The sequence below is a fragment of the Motacilla alba genome, chromosome 4 (genome assembly GCF_015832195.1).
Source record: "Motacilla alba alba isolate MOTALB_02 chromosome 4, Motacilla_alba_V1.0_pri, whole genome shotgun sequence".
NCBI lineage: Eukaryota > Metazoa > Chordata > Aves > Passeriformes > Motacillidae > Motacilla > Motacilla alba.
The window spans coordinates 51,101,312-51,119,131 of NC_052019.1; the positions used below are offsets into that span (position 1 = coordinate 51,101,312).

At 41.2% G+C, this 17,820-nt stretch overlaps 1 protein-coding gene across 2 annotated transcripts in view; it reads left to right on the top strand.

Moving 5' to 3' along the window:
- Window positions 1–11,488: 11,488 nt before the first annotated feature.
- The window catches only part of HPGDS (hematopoietic prostaglandin D synthase), a 30,160-nt gene continuing 23,828 nt past the window's right edge, over window positions 11,489–17,820 (top strand). The window contains exon 1 of one of the 2 annotated variants that reach the window (XM_038134929.1): window positions 11,489–11,632. The gene's annotated coding sequence lies outside the window, so the exon portion shown is untranslated. The remainder of the gene's footprint in view (window positions 11,633–17,820) is intronic. The other variant, XM_038134928.1, reaches the window with a different exon arrangement.

The following is a 17,820-nucleotide window of genomic DNA, read 5'->3' on the forward strand; positions in this document are numbered from 1 at the left end:
AAAGATGTGGACTTAATGGAGCGGGACCAGCCCAAGGCTGCAAAAGCATCTAAGGGACTGAAACATCTGTCATGTGTGGAGAGGATCAAAGAGCTGGGACTGGTCAGCCTGGAGACAAAACAGTAGGTATACAGCAAAGAACATGAAATTCTATCTTCAGTATTCCATCAAGGATATACCATTTAAACTCGAAAGGTGGTAAACCACAGAAACAGGTTGTGGAGCTATTAAAAACCCAACTGGACATAGGCCTGAGCTGCTGCTGCTTAAGCAGACTGGCTTGACTAGTAGATCTCAAGAGATCCCTTCCAACCCAAACTACTCTATCATCATCACCAAAACCTGCAGCAGCAGCACTATAAAGCCATTTTATTACTGCTACGTCCCTGCACAAGTTACATCATTTTTGGATGGTCTGTAGTTTTCACTGGGTACAAGTAACTCCAAATAGTTCCAATTGATTACCTTCTAGTTGGGGATAACATGAGAAAATGAGGTCAAAGATAGCTTCAGCAATGGAACGAACATGTCATCTGCTTTAGTGGTCAGCTAAAGTGTTTGCAACCAAAGTCATATGAAGGGCAAATCCTCTTTCCAGTAACTTGCTATACTAAAAGAGATAATCCTTGCATTGCCTGTGACTGCTTTCAGTTCAGTTCTCTGCTTAGGAGTAGAAGCATCTATGCAAAATAAATCTTGTGAGAAAGGATAAACTGCACTAGACCTTAAGAATGTGAACTAAAATCTGTTACCTTTATTTTTCCCCCTAAGAATGCAAATAAATGCATTCCTGAGCCACTGAGTAACTAAATCAACAAATGAATTGCTGAAGGTGACAAAATTTTACCTTGCTTTCAAACATTAACATGCACATACAGCTACTTCTAGGTAAATTCTTACTTTACTCTTACTCCAGAGCCCTGCACTGTGTCTCAAGTTGGGTCCTTGAAGGCCTTTTAATCAGAAGCAAACTGATCCATCTCAGGCTAGAAAGAGAAATGTCACTTTTCAGCTTCTACTGGGGATAGAAACCTCCACAGACAACCCAGAAAAGAGGGATCCTTACCTCACTAGCTGGATTTCATTATCTGTGGACTCTTTTCATCTCCTTTGTCATCAGAATAATGCTCGATTATGGTAAGTGAGCAGCAGTACAAGGTGTAGGCAGACAACAGAGTTCTTCTTGCTTTTATAGCAACTTTCTGAAATGAATTTATATCTTTAATTTCAACTACTTCCTCTACTTCAGCTACTAACTCAACACCTTTCAAAAATTTGCAAAGTATGATACATCAAGAACACAAAGCTACTTTTATTTATTTATTATTGTGGTAAAAATGTCAGAACGCTCCAGTGATTTTGCAATTTCTTTAGAGGAAAACCAGCAGTGTATTACTGGAAGCCTGTACACAGACAGAGTTTAAAAAGTGAAAGGGACTTAGTAAGTTTAGCAAAATCTTAGCAAAAGTCGAAATTTCAAAACAGACAATACTCTGCAGGGAGTACTTTAGTAATGGAGGAGGAGACGTACACAGTGTGGTGAACACATTCTGCAATGCTTTCTGTACATATTTTGCAATGGTGAAGAGAGAGTGTTCACTGCTTGAGGAGACTGCACTTTCCACAGAAGGCACAGAAGGAAGTGTGACAGCATCCTCTCCTGTTGGGAAACACAGCAATGGGGAGAACAGGATAAGGGGAAAATGTCATTTGAAAGGAGACAGCAGTACCTGAGCTCTGGGTCTCTCTGTCTCAGGCATACACCAAGCCCACAACCCTGCCTGCACACAGGCCAGGGTCGTCTCTCAAATGCCTCAGCTTTCAGTCAGCCTCAGCTGCAGACTGTGACTCTGCAACTCCAACCAGCCCCTTCCAGGAGGGATCTGTCTGAGCTGCTGCCATTGCTGAGTGAGTGGAAAGCAGCAGCCCTTGCTATGTGTGGATCAGCAGGAAGAGTGAGAGGGGTGTGAGACAAACAAGGTTGGCTTGGGTTACATCTGAGAAATTCAGGAGACTACCTGGATGAGCAAAACCTCCCTGATCACTCATTCAACAGGTCATGAGATTGGTAAAAAGGTGAGAAAGCTGCCTGCAGGCAACCTATCAGACTGACAGTTTGGGGTTACCTCTGCTTTATCTTTAGGTGCAAAACCAGGCTGATGCAGACCTACATCTAACATTCAACCCCACCCCAACAACCCAGCCAGATCCTTCAGGCCACTCCTCTCTTCCTGCACTCTCTGAATCAGTGGAAACAAAAGGGAGCATTGTCCAGACAAGTGAATCATTTCACGATGATTCCCAGAAAAGCTCCACAAGGGAACGGAAAACCTATGGATACATTATCTTGTCTCACTTTCTTGTCTCAGCTCACCTCTTATCAGATTCTCATTGCACTCTTGCAGACGTGCAGTGATAATTTAACAGTATCTACTGGGGGGAACTCTCTATTTGCTCACAGGATGCTGCACACTCACAATTTTGATGCCTGGCATACAATGTGTCAAAGGATGTGCCAGCAGTAAAATATCACTACATAGGTCACAGCATCAGAACAATTTGCAGGTAAGAAAGAATCTTATTTATAGAAACAGTAAAATACAAAACCATCATGGAGAAAAGGACAACTTAGGCAGGTACTTAAAACTCTTGGAAAAAATTTATCTACATTTGCTAAGAAAAACATTTACTGATAAAGATGATGTTGCAAAAGCCTTAAGATTGCAGCAAGTATTTTGAATAAACACCAAAAAACTTGCAGTTCGAGCAAGTTATGTCTTCCTACAATTTTATGAAGATAGACAGAATAGTCCAAAGTATGTTCAAAACAAGTATTTTACTTTAGCATCCAAAGATTTTTTCCGTTCTGCATTAGACAATTACAAAAATATCAAAGCCTTGGTCTTTTTACTCAGTGCACTTCCAATTTTTTTTCTGTTTTTCATCCTGCTACCAAAGCACTTGCACCCAAACGCAGAAACTTTTCTCTTGAAATGCAGTTGTACTTCTCTCATCCTCTAAGTCATCTAATGCTACTTACAGCAAACAGAAAGAGGGAACTGCTCTGCAAATACCACTGCAGTTTATCACTTTTTGTGTTTTGAAATCAACAACAACAAAAAAGTTCTATAAATTTAATGACAAAATATGTGTAGACCTTTTACAGTGTCACAGCCAGCATTTGCTGGATGGATGAAGTCAGTTACATGGCAGCATCTGTCAAAAATTGGAGCCTCTCTACTAATTTTAACTCCCAAAGGTCTGCAGAAAAGAACAAGAACATATAGTTGAAGGAACAATGGCTGTTTGAAAGTCTTAATATCTCTCAGAGACTGTTTTGCCACCTTTCCTGAAAAGAACACTGGAAAGAGAAGGGCGGGTAGAAATAAATGTTTTCACAATATCATGATTGACCGAGTACCAAGAACTCAAAACCAGAAACCTCTTAAGAATAACTCACCAGACAGGAATCTTGACCATTTCAGGCTTCCCTTAATGAGGCAATAAAAGTAGTGATATTGACCTTGAAAGTCCTATCTCTGGAAAGCTGGAGATATTTCACATTTTCTCTTATGTTATGGTCTCCATATGAAATAAGTCTCAAATCACTGAAGTTGATGAATAATTTTGCATTGGTATAAAACAGAAATTCAACTGGTTTTATATTAGTTCATTTTACCCTGAAGAAACTTCCCCCACCTATGACACTTTGCTCAGTGCCATCTCTGCCACTTAGGAAACTGCACCATTATGAGTAAATGCCTCTGGTTGCTTGTTGCTGATGGACACATCTTGTCTACCCAATGTATCAGGCACTTAATAACACCTCCAAATATCTCCCCAGAGCTAAAATGAATGTTACTAGAAAATACAGACTTTTTTTTCCATTTTGTCTCTACAGAAGCACTGTGAAGAGACAGGGCAGTTTTGCTCTGCTCTTTCATATTGACCACCATGTCTGGTGATCAGAGTTGGAGCACTGAGCACAACTGTTGCTGAGAACTGCATTTTGATCCAGAACACCCTTTCAGAACATGCAGCCATGGCTATTTTAGGCACTCTGGTGCCTGAGAAAAAGCCAAAGGCAATCCCTGTTTTCTCTCCCTAAAGAACTTCTCCCAATTAGAATGATTCTCATTTGGTGGTTGTTGTTAATTTTTAATGAATTTCATAGTTTACATCTGTCTAACATCAACCAAATGTTAGCTCCCATCCCCTTCTGCCATACTTTAAACCACTAAACAAAAGACTGCTTTATTCTCTGGGCCTGCAACTACTGTAGAAAAGTACAAGACAGAGATAAAAAACTAAAATATTTATAACTAGCTTTAGAAATGGCCTCCAGGTCTCTGCCCCTAGCCCTGTGCTTCTTGGCTTTCTATGGGCAAACTAGGATTGCAGCTGCCTACCACACACAGTTACTTGGGGATTGCACCCTGAGCTTCAAGCCACAGGAAGCAAGCACCCTTAAGACATGCCTGCAGGTCTGAACACAGCATCCACTCAGAAAAGGATGTGAAGGAAAGGCTGAGGCCAAGGTTTGCACTGTCAGTTCAAGGATGGCACTGTGGGGCAGGGCAGCACATGTCAGCTGAAGTCCCTGAGAGCCCCAGCTAGACAGAAGTGTCACCTCATGCTGCGTGTGGCTCATGCACAGCACAGTCACATCATGTGGCAGCACAGGGGTGGAGCTGCACTTGTGTAAGAGCTTCAGAAACCACCCGAGAGATGAAAGGAGTAAAGAACAGAGGAGACTAAACCACTCTTACCTACCAACTTTACTTTTTCCATTGCCAGTAGAAAATCAGACAAAGAACACCTAAGTAACTTCTGCTTAAGCACCTCAAACTATTCCTTAATTCAGGGAGGAGGAGGAACAGCTAGCAATCCAAATGTGAGATGATTTTTATTTTGAGAAGCTGAACATGCAGAGTTCCTTTCTCCTTAAGCACAAAATAACAAGTAAATAATTTTCTTGCTCGTAAATTCATGGCAATTTTCTATCCTGTTAATCTTGTAATGACTTCTACACTCCAGCTTCCCTGTTTTTTGAGTTCAAATTTGTTTCTGGTGCACAAAGATTTACCCCTTCTTCCTCTTGTCTCTGCAATAAGTTCCGACTAGTTACCTCAGTCTAGTGGCGTTAATTCTTCCTGAAACTTTCTCCTTAATCAAAAGAATCCAGTGTTTTAGCTAGACAAGTTAATTTGTCATCTGGTATTTTAAATAGTTTTTTAAAATATATATATTATACTTCCTCTAACCTCCTTCACCATACCAATACACTGGGGACACAGAGAGTTTCAGAGGTGGGCTGGCTGTGGAACTGGCTACATTCTGTCATCTGGACAAAAAATACAAGCATTCCCTTGGTGAATGTAAGTTGGATTTACCAGTACTGGTTTGTGTTGTGATTAGAGCAGTTGGTGCTGCAAAGTCACTGCTGAAGCCATAGGGCAACAGCATTAAGGCTTAGACATTGATCCCTTCGTCCCACTCACTTTGACAGATCAGCCTCACATACTTCTGGGAACAGAAGACTTCTCCTACAGCAATAATTCAGAAAAAGAAATTTAAAAAACAACCAACAACAACAAACCAACAAAACCCTCACAAATATTCCCCCCAAAAGAACTAAAAAAAAATAAACCACAAACAGAACCAAACCAACCAACCAAAACCAACCAAACCCATCCAAGTTTTTAAACCACGTTCTTCTAAATCCACTTTAGTTTCCTTGAAAGCAATTGTGATATCTAATGATTCGTTTTGTGGAATCACAAAAGATGGCATGAAAGGATTGGGTTTTTTTTAAGAAGTCTCAAATTTCACAATGTTGAAGTGAATGACTTCTTCTGCTTCATCCCTCCAAGCGTGTATCTGTAAACAGGTCCTGCGCCTGCTCAGGGCTCCCTGGGGGCTTCCGAGTGGGACCATCCAGTACTTGTACATGAGATGAAGGGGCTTCGTGTTTTTAAGAAGGCTTCCCTTTAAAAGCTTTTATTTTCTTGTTAAGTAACACATTTGTCTAATGCTATCCCTGCTGAAACTGATGTGGATGGAATCAGGCAGACAGCACATGTTACATTACATTATGCGTCTTAACATTTCACTAATTGCATTGACCTATTTCTGTGAATCACAGATTATTCTCCTGCTCATAAAGCACATCTGATTTCTTTACGTAGTTGTTCATGCAACGTGATACAATTGCAAGGGCCCACAAGGGGGTGAAACCTCATGATTTATCTATCCAACTAGGCAGACAGCATCCCCAGCTTTCATCACTTGGACCACATGAACAAAATGAGGAACAAAGCTCTCTTATCTTCTGCAACTTGTAGAGTTATTTATTTCTTAACTTTTCCTTCCCTTTTAAACAGAGATAACAAAACGTTAATTGAAATTAGAAAAGCAGCTGATCGGCTCTGACTTAGCCATGTGGTTTTTCACTTCCAGGACAAGTTTCTGCAGGATGTAATGGGAAACAAAGCTTCAGTATAGAGACCTCAAACGGGTAGGGGTCAGCCATCAGCTGACATACCTCCATTCAGTGTCTTTGTGCTGAATGCATCTTCTGAATAGATGAGTTCTCTGGCCATTCATCAAGAATTTTTACGTAATTGTCAGGTATGCATGTAACTCCCTATGAGCTGGGAAGAGTGTTCTCTGCTAAGGCAGAAAAGCTACTCAGATAAATGCATTCTATAGGGTAAGTGGCATTTAAGCTTTGGCCAGTTTCTCATAAATAGAAGTGCTAAGATCAAGCAAATAGTTGCCAGCTAGCTCAGGACTGAGCATTACTTACATGAAATGATGAAGCAAATGCACTAGAAAAGGCAACTCCAAATGCTCCAACTAAATGAGTCATTATGATCCTGCCCAAATTCCCAATGGCAAAACCAGCCGCTGGGATGAGAGCCCACAAGTCCTTATGCCAGCTTCACTGGACTTCGGATCAAGGTCTTTCATATTAAAAAAACACCTGTAGCTGTGAGCCTTCCTACTTAGGAATAAAGACAAGAGACCACTTCTGAGCATGAAGAAGTATGTCTAACAGACAGCTCCTTGTGGCTCTCCATACAGTAACTTGAAGATGAATCTTTCAGCTGATGCTTTTCATTGTACCCACAAAAGCTCCCTGCTGCCAGGAGCAGAGGAAAAAAAAGTTATCAGCTAAACTTAAAACCCCAAAATTGCAGGCTTGTCTGTAGTTGATTGCTTCTCTAAGCTGCTCTGCTTCAAAAGCAAATCTCATTATTGCTTGTGTAATTATCTCATTGATCATTAAGCATGGCCTTTTACAAGAGTTACAGTAACACTGGAAGGATATTATTTAGAATGGATAATATCTTTCAAATGCATTTGTTACTCTTCTGTATATTTTTAACAGAATATCATAAAAATGTAATGGACTATGCATGAGCAGAGCAAGCTACCCATGTAGAAACATGCTTATATTGACACAGATGGTGCTTTCAAATACACTAACCTTTTTAATATATATTTTTCAATTTAGAAAAAAAAAAGACAACAGAAACATTAATTCACAATAAACTTTAAATGTGTCAACTTTAAAAAAAAATAAATACCTGGTACTTTCAATATTCCCCCCAGCATTTCTTTGTTCAAAAGTGTGTGCAAACTTAAGCTGCAAAAGTCCAACATTAGGTCTTTCTGAAGGTGTACTTTTCTGGCTGAATTTACTGCTTGCTAAAAGAGAAGGCAAATTGCTGAGCCCTATTATGCATAAACATAAAAGAGCAAATGCCTTTGCTGCATTTGCAGGTCTAGCATTTTGCAGGCCTAATATCCCTCCTTAAGTGGCTTTAAAATGATGAAACTTGTAATTATTCACTTCCTGTATCTTATACTAAATGTTAGTTTGCTCAAGTCTCTCATAGCAGCATAGTACTGTAATAAAAAAAAAAAACAAAAACAAACAAAAGAAGAACCAAACAAGGCAGAGGTAGGTAAGGAAATTACAAAGGAAGTGAACATGATGACTATATCTAAGTTTACTGTGAAACTTCTGACTTGAGTGGATTTATTCTCTTGAACACACAAGTAGGTGCACTAACAGCAGGTTACCAGTCTTGATAAGATGGCTGTGTTTTGTGAAGTGCAAAAGTCGACTCACCACAAAAAGCGTTTGGAATTTCCATCCCAGCAGGGAAAAAACTGCACTGTGGGGAGCTTACTCCCATTTCAGCTCTGGGGAGCTGGCCTCTTACTGTTCCCAAAGCAAGATGTCAGGAATCATGGCTGTTTCTCCTGGCATGTGCAGTAAGCAAGCTATCTTACCACAGAGACCTGCAACAGAACACAGGCAACTTCATGAGATGCTACATTTTGTTCCAAACCTCCTTAACTATCAGTTCCCAGGCACAAGGAGGAGTAGCAGCTGGGACAGAAGAGGTAGGGGGAAGTCCTGGCCACAAGTCAATAAGCAGAGGGATCCCTCAACACTTAGGAGTCACGGGGCAGGAGATCTGCCTGGAGTGCACTGATCCTCTAATAGCCTGTGAATGCCCTGAAAGGGACATCTGCTGAACTAAATCTTGGATTTAAATTTAATCCATGTGAGTTCCTCTGCATTTATCTAGGGCTTTCAAACCACAAGGAGAGCCCCCAAGCTGACCAAGAAAGGAAATGTGTAATTTACTTAATGTCCTCACTTCCCTGTATAAAACACACAGAAAACATCCTTTCACTGACTTGGTGACTCCACACAATTACCAGGTATATGCCCACAGAGTTGTCCATGGGGCTCAGCTGACCATGAGAAACCTTTATGGTACTCCATGACTAAAAGACAAATGGGCAAGAGGTCGGCTGCTGAGTCCTGAGACAGCTGACTGCAGCCTCTGCCATCAAAGTGCCCCTGCTGCCGTTCCCGGGAAGGGTGTTGGACATGAATGGATGTCTCCACAGCCAGGTATCATGATCTTTACTGCTTTGCTCTCCCATCCCTGAAGTTTCCAGAAGTTGGACGGAGGTGAGGCAAGGAGCCTCATGTAACAGATGGATACACAGTCCCAGCCTGACTGCTTCGTCGAGCGGTTCAGCTAATTTTTCATGCTGTCATCAGCAGTTGCAGGCCAAAAGGGCAACAGAAAGGGAGAGCTTAATCTGTAAGAAATCATCAGCAAATGAAAACAAGGTTAGATCAGGTCAGTGCACTACTAACTTCATTATTTTGAAATTGTATGCACAAATCACTTCCCATTTCAGAAAGCAGAGGAATTTATTTGATAATTCACATGCATTGAGCCAAATCTGGCAGAAAGGAAGAATTGTTTTTTCTTTAGGAGAGCCTACTTCCTGATCATGTAAAAGGTTGTTCTTAACTTCAGTGCTGGGTGTCCCTGTAAACCCCACTGCATACCCACGCTCCTGCCAGACCTCAAGGTGCTCAGAGCAGCAGTGATGGGAGGGAATAATGCCTGCCCAGGATGCATGGCTTGAGGGCAACTTCCACTGGATAGGGACTCAGTTACCTATTCAAAACAGGAAGTGAAAGATGTGGTCCCAGCACACTCCTCTCACAGGTTGGAAATCTTTTTTCCCTGATCTACATTAAAGATTTCCTACAGCAAAGGAAAAAAAGGCGGTTTCAGTACCTTGTCAGTCATTGAAGGTATAATTGTACCACAAAGGAGTATTACATGAAAATGAGTTGACCTGCAGCAAATGATGAAGTGTGATCTATCACCTCATGCCAGGAGAGAGTGCTTTCGTTTGCACCACTCCCTGCATCTGCAGGCAACGCACACAGAATTGTTTATTGACACATCGTGAAGAAAGCTTCAGAGCAGATTTGAAACTTGTGTTTCATACCAACTCAATGAATGGAACTCTTGCAGTGAAGGTACAGTTTTAACTCCTTAAATGGCTCACAGAGAAAGCAAATGTTAGATTACCAGTGTGCTTACTAATGCTTTATCATGTTTTTACTGGTAACCTTACCAACCTGCTGGCTGTTGAAAACAATTCCTGGAGGACAACACCTTCTGCTTCCTTTTGAGAGGGCTGAGAACCAGATTCCACAACATGCTGCTGTGTTCCACTCTCTGCTCCAAATAAAAATAAATAAAAGTTCCTAGTTGCTCAAAATTCGTGAACATTTATACAATAAACTTGTTTCAAATTCTATTTGCTTTAGAAGCATAAACATTCCTTCAGTTGTCCGCTAATGAAATGAGGAAAAAGTCTCAAACTGCTTCTCTGCAACTGAAGGAACTGTTTTACCCCATACTGGCTGCTTTAGCAAAAGTCAACAACTAAAAACTGTTGAAATATGGTATTAGAGCACTTGAAACTTTACTTTTTGGGATGCACTCGAAACCACCACCTCCAAGGTGACATTCTGGAGAAAAGGAATATTAAAGCATAAATCTGCAACCAAGGCAAATCTGAAAGCATGGAAGTGCCACCACCACCAAGATAAGCCTCAGCAATTTGGCTTATCTCTCAGTTTACACCAGTCCCAATTAGAACACACTTTGAGGTTCTTTTTGGAATTTTCTTCTTAGCTGTAAAGGCTGTTAGTTCATGAAAACTCAGCTGTTTACATAGGGAAAAACATGTATTACATGAAAATGAGTTGACCTGCAGCAAATGATTAAGTGTGATCTATCACCTCATGCCAGGAGAGAGTGCTTTGGTTAGCACCACTGCCTGCACCTGCAGGGAACACACACACAATTGTTTATTGACACAAAGTGAAGGAATCCCCAGAGCAGATTTGTGTGGCACACATCAGAATGATGCTACAGCCTCAGAAAACTTTGCTCCAATTCTGCTGCATTCTGGTCCCATGTTCAGAGGAGAGCAAAGCAGAGCAACATCAAATGGACTTTGCTAAGGCCGAAGTACAATGAAAAGGAGAAAGAAAAACAAACAGAAAAGCACAACATCCACTATAGATGAGAAGCAGCAACATGACAGCCGTAATTACAAATGCCGCATTACTCACAGTTTGCACAAACCTTTCTTCACTGATAACAAAAAACCCACCCACCAAAACCAACCAAAACCTCCAACTGAAATCACACTTGGTTCTTTATGTGTAAAGTTTAGGAGCTGGCTTTTTTTTTTGGCGCTGGTGGTGGAGCGTTTTGCAGTGGTTTTGCTCTGGCTTTTTTTTTTGGTGCTGGCAGTGGAGCGTTTTGGAATGTCTCCATTTGCAGCTGTTTGAGGCATTCCTCTATAAACAGATATAACAGAATGGGCTTCACATTAGTTAGAAATAATCTATGAAAGACATTACTTGACTTATTCCACACATTTTATATTTAGAAGCCATTGTCTGACTCCTCAGCGCCTGCTTTATTATTATTATATATATTCAAGCGGCACTTTATCACTTTAAACTTGCTTTGAACGAAAGCCAAGGAACTCCAGCAGTCAGAATGCTTTGCTTGTCCCAAGTCAGCAAACCCGCTCGTTATCAGGACTGATCCAGATACCGTGTGTGAGCCGGGGGAGGAGGAGAGTCCTGCAGGCGGTCATGGGAAGGGGGTGGTGTGCATATTTAACAGCCCGTGCCCGAGCGCGGCAGGCTTCGCAGGGTCGGCGCTCGGAGGGGCTCCCGTGCAGCGAGGGAGGCGCCGCGTGTCACCGCACCGGAGTGAGTTCTGTTTCAGCTTTGCTGCCGCTGCAGCCCGGCTCCTCTCTTTCCCCTTGCTTCTTCCGATCCTACCCTGCCCTCCCTAGGCTACCGCTGCAGTGGCTGCGTGCGAGGTCAGTCTGTCAGATTATGCTACGTGTCGAGCACGTCCTGAGAGTGTTTAATTTGTAGAGATTCGTTGGGTTTATTCAGCCTCACTCTCTGAGTGGTGCTGCCGGCAGAGCGCAGCTCCGTACGGCGGCTGCGAGTGTAACTCAGCCCCATCCATGCACCTTCTCTGCTGCTCACAGGCATCCTTAAACTCTGCCTGCTGCGCTTGGGACATCTGTACCACCACGTGCACCGCTAAAACCAGACTTCGCTCAAAACTGTGAGCTGCTTTTCCAGCGGCAAACAGGCGGATCGCTAGCCTGCTGTAGAAGCAAGCCGCTGCTCCTCATCGGTGCCTTGCTCAGTAAGTGCTGAGCTGCTGGGATAATGAGGCTGCGAGTCGGGGTACTTGCCAAGAAAAGACTGCCTCATCAGCGAAGAAATCCGTGTGAGCGGGCTCTGCGAATTCTGCAGGGAGTTTTTAGTGAGTGAAAACCCATTTCAAACCAATATTCCATTAGATGTCAAGGCTGACTAAGATGCCTTCACTTACATAACCTGGCTAAATCTAGGTTAATGTCAGAGAAATTAGATTAATTTTAAGCAGCACCAACCAATCAATCTAGGTCATTTTTGTGCACTGTTCTGTTCATTTTTCAAATTCCTGTGTTCTAAATCAATGGATTAACACACTCTGGTTCTAATTCCCACAGTCATTCTATAGAGTAAAAGTCTCCTGCATCTGACTCCACTCACTCCATTTTTCTCCTTATCAAAGTCAGAGCTTTTTGTTATTTGTCTTTTACTTCAAAATGATACTCAAAATAGCCACTGAGGACTTATTTTCTTTTATTCTAACTGCTGTCATTTTCCTATATACATAATTCTCCCCCACACATTTCCTCTGTTAAAAGCAGTCCCTTGTTCCCTGTTGATTTCAGACTATCCAAGCAAACAAACCAAAACTATAAAACTATCTTTGCTGGGCTTCTGTACTCCTTACAACTGTTTGTAAACACAAGTACTTTTATACTCAAAACTTGCAGCGTTTGTAAAGAAAAAAAAGACACAGCAGTCTTTTTTAAGTTTACTTTTGTTCATTCTTTTGTTTTATTTAATCCAAAACGGAATCCACCTCTCCCTGAAAATGTAAATTACTCCCTGCTGCAGACGCACACATGCCCAGGCACACAGTCAAATCTGTTTGTATAGAAATAAGGCCGAAGCTCTCCAAACTTTAAACTGAAAATACACAAAAAGTAATTCTTAAAAGAGTTCTGGGTTCCTGCACAGGCAAGCATGTTAGCCAGTGCAGCATGCTCCTGTGCCACTGCCCAACGTGCTCTGCTGCTCTAAGGGCTTGCTCATAACATTTCTCCTTGCTGTCTGTCCCACCTTCTCCTGAGCAGCTGGAAAGCAGAAACAATTGAAGCTGGTGCTCATTTTCAAAACATCCTTGATCAAAATCTCACCAGAGAGTAATTACACTGCCCAGGAGCCACTAACGTGCCTGGCATTGGGCTAGCAGGGGACACAGGAACCTATGCTCATTCACACCTGCTGGAGACTCATCGTATATGATGCAAATATCAAACAGGTGGGTTTTTTTACCTGTTTTACAGTTAGTCCAAGAAGCGTGAGAAAAAAGAAGGGAGAAAAAAATTAGTCAAATCCCACATATGCATTTCAAAGTGCCGCTTTGAAGAACCTTGTCTAATCTGAAGGCAATCTGCTCAAACTCCCAGAAAACAAGCTACAACAATGAACTGAGAAAAACTGAAACGCCTACTTTTGAATCTCTTCAGAAGTAACTAAAAATATTGCTGGAATGACTTAGTAAAGAATAAGCATGAGATGGAAAAGACAGAAAACAAGGACATTCAGTGATACCAGGCAAATCGTATGCTTTGTATTTGTAGCAGATGCAAAAAGGGAAGGCAAACAAAGGTTTAAGCTGTCTCACAAGCTTAGTTTAGTTGATGTGTGACAAAAAAGAATGTGTGATTTGTAATTGCAAAGGACCAAAGGACTATTTTTCTGTGCCAGGCACACAGCAATTGGAACTGCCCCAGAGCCAGACTAGCTGCGGTTTCCATGAGAAACTGGCAGCAAACTGCCTCCCAGAAAATATTTTCTACTTAAGTGTAGCAACACACAGGTTAGGGTTTTACATTCTGAGCAGTTTGTGACTTGTAACTCAAGAGTCCTGCACATTTCTCACTAACGGCCAAATTTGGGTGGTCCCTAGGCTTCTGGCTGGGTGTTGCTCAGAGCTGTAGTCCATGTTTGGCGCCACTCGTCCTCTCAAGGAGACTGGCAATGCCTGAATAGCACTTTAGCAAGGTTCTGGGTCTCCCCAGGCTCACTCTGGCTAAGAAAAGAATTTCAAAATATCTGAAAATACTTGAGATCTGTGCCCCAGCCTGCTGTACTGATGCCTCCTGGGCACAGTGGTCTGTGCCAGGTACTGCAGGGCAGAGCAGGAGGACACCAGCAATTTGTGACCAGGACACGTAGTGGGTGGCACTGGAGAATTCTGCAAAGTGAATAAAAACCTTTCCCAGTCAAACCTGTACTTGCTACAGGGATCATATACAATGCTTAAAAGCTTATCTAATTCTTTCATGCCTATAATTTCAGGGAGTTTTTAACAAATAATAGATTTAGCAAATTATAGTAGATTCACGATTTGCAATAGGTCAAGAGCAAAGTAGTTTAGACAAACGGGGATTTGGTGCTTGTACTCCCCCTTGCACTTATACACACACTCACATCCACACATGGCTGGGATAGAAAAAAAGACCACTTTTTAGCATCCAAGGAAAGATGTTAGGTGGCCAAGACAGTTACAAAACTTTTGTGCTGGACAGGCTTATGAGGTCAGAAAACGGACATGATTTGTCCTGGCAAAAAGCAGCTGGCTTTGGAAAGCTAACTAAACAGTACAGAGCTACGCTGCTCACAACTGAGCTCTGAGCTTTGTAGGAATGGTACTACGTCAGATGCTGATTCAACTGAGGAGTGCAGAGGGAGATGCAAGGCATGACTTCGACAGCAGTGACATGGGGTTGGCAAGAATTAAGATTATTTAGGCTTCTGTTCTACCACAAAATGCTTCTGGGAATTCTTGAAACATCTGATGTGGAAATAAAAGACTTAAGTAGTTTTTCCTGAGAAAGAATCCTAACCACTCCTTTGTGTGCATCTTTCCCGAGATCTCTTGCAGTTTTATTTACCAGTATTTCATGGTCTTGGGTGTGCAATTTATTAGTCTAAAAGAGGCTGCACAAAACAATTTCAAAAGTTGTCTGTGTAAAACTGGGACCAAGTAGATGCAAATCCAAAGCTTGAGGATCAGACAGAAAGCCAAGTCATCACAGATGCTCAGGCCCTAAAGGGAAGGGTGTGGCAAGCCAGGCAGACTGAGGACAGGCTGCTGAGGTGGCTGAGCAAAGCCCTGTCCATCACCGGTTCCCTGCCTCCTTAATCTTGCTGACATGTGAGAGTTCCCTCATTCACTTCAGTTCAAAGAGGGTGAACTTCAGCTATCTGAATTAATTATGATCAGTTTGATTGCAGTTGCCTGGGGGGCAAGCACAAGCTCAGCTCAGGAAACCCAGTTGGGTCTGGCATTCTCCTTCAACAAGTCTTGACAGTGGACACTCATTCACTGCCCATTCACACTGGACTCCCACTTTTAAAAAAAATCCCCTTTCATATCTTTCTTACCTTTGTCTTTCACTGATACATTGTGGTTATTTTTCTTAAAAAAAAAAAAAAACACAACAAAAACAAACCAGCAAATAAACCAAGTGGGTTTTTTTCTGTGTTCTTGAATGATTTCTTTGAGTTCTAATTTTCCACATCAGCAAGTCAAGCCTGAAGCTTCCTCGGAGAGATAATTGCTTTAAGGTCTCCTACAGCTCCTTTTTTTTTCAAGCCCACATATTGATAGATCAGGCTTTGCTCAGACAGTAGAGTTTTACTCATCAGGTCACTTGAAATACTTAAAACCATTAGTGCTATTTAATATTCTCACAGTAATGCCTTAAAACCTCATTTTAGGATGCTGATTTTCCCCACAGGTCACAAATAAGCAACACAGCAGGTGCATGCACATGCAAAATCCTTCTAAAAAAGAATTTAAATCTATATTGTGCTCTGAGTGATCCAGGAATCTAACCTTGAAAATCATGCTAGGAAGCATCCATTATAGTTGGAATTTGTTCTTTCAAAACTCAACCCTAAAATTCCATAAACATGTACTTCAGATGATTTGTGTATTAAATAGAACAGGGTGCACAGATTTTTTTCTCTTTTTCTTTCCAAGGTTCAGATTGCTATCTGGCTTGGAAATATAAGATGTCAATTCCATATGTTTATTTTCTATAACTGGACCAGAGTGGGAAAAGAGACCATCAGTTTCAGAAAGAGAGCCTATGTCAGACTGAGAGCTGACAGCAAATAGAATTACTTGGAGTTTTTAATTTAATTTTCTGTCAAAACAGAGTGCTGTAGAAATCTTCCATTGGAAGACTTGCAGTCTCCATCAATCTGCCAGTATTCTCTAATCCTTCTCCCCAAAAGGATGGGCAGAAAATTCCTTGTTCTCTTTGCTAAAATAAAACCAATAAAAACATCGTTTGCAGGAAAAAAATCCCCAAAACAACCAAAACTATTAAAACATTTAAAACTACTACAATTAAAACTACTAGTCTTTGTTTTCAAAGGCTGAAAATATCTCTTAAATCTCTAATATTTTTTCACTAAAGGTAAAAAAATTGAAGACATTCCTGCAGCAACCAATTTGATCAGTAACCAGGAGGAGTGCAGCACCATGCCTGCAGATAGGGCAAGGCTGCCTGCCTTACCAGATGGTTTCTGCCTTTTCAGCACTGCTCAAATGGGATAATGTAAACAATTATGCCTTTGCTCAAAACTTTGACTGTTATTTTGGTTTAATAAAAAAGGAAGAACTACTGCACATGGATATTTTTATCTTTCCTACATTGTGCAGTTTATGAAGTTACAGCTGTGGAAACTTTGCTTTACTTGTCTTCTACAGTAACTATTTTTGTCTCTCTGGTTCCTTCCTCTGAAGTGTGAAAATTTAAACAAATAAGGGCAGAAAGACTCACTTGGACAGCTAAAACATCATTTTAAAACCAAGGAGGGAGAAAGCTGCTTTAATGCTCAGCTCTCCATTCACATTCCTCAGGGATGAGGAATTCACATATATGACAAGGAAAATAAGCAAATATGGGCAAAATTGAACTTATTATTCCTAATGTTTATCAGGTGAAACAAGACAGAGTAAGTCTCTTTCGTGGTTAAAGATTTTTCTTTGTACTCCATAAGTAACACAACTCTCCCCAGCCCCTAAGGGACAGAAACAAAAATCCATGCTTCATATTTGGAGAAGTCGGGTCACTCCTGAGATGACAGCCTAAGAAAGATTGCTCCTTTAATGTGCAAAGATTCTTTTGTCTCTATATGCAGAGACCCAGCCAGCTTCTCACCTTTTCTAATTTGAGTATCCTACCTGACATATAAGCACTACTTGTGCTCATGGCCCTGTCACTGGGAGTAAGGAAGAGCCTTCCTTCTGAAATCCCAGTGTTACTATTAATGGAAAATATTCCATGTTTTCCACTAATTCTAAGACTTCAGAATTCTAAAACACTAATTCTAACACTTTAGACTGCGTACATGGCAGAAATCTATGAGTAAATATAAGAATTGGCTGAAATTGCAGTGCCCCATCCCCCCCTGTAGGACATCCAAATCAGGTTGTTGGGTTTGTATCTGCTTCAAAACTTACTTGATTTTCAGGCTAACTTTGCAGAAAAATGTCATAAAGAGACAGCAAATGCTCTGAAAATAGCACTAGGGAAAAAAAAAAAACAAACAAGAAAAATATCTGCAAAGCTTCTCACCTTTGGATAGAATAGTGCTTAGGGAGGATGCAAACTTCAAATCATAAAGTAAGAGTCTTCTTGGCAAAGAGATACCTATAGGCTTGTGTGAGTGAAAGCTGATTTGTTGTTATACTTTCATCCTGCAAAATAATGAAAATGGTATATATAATCAGCTCCAGC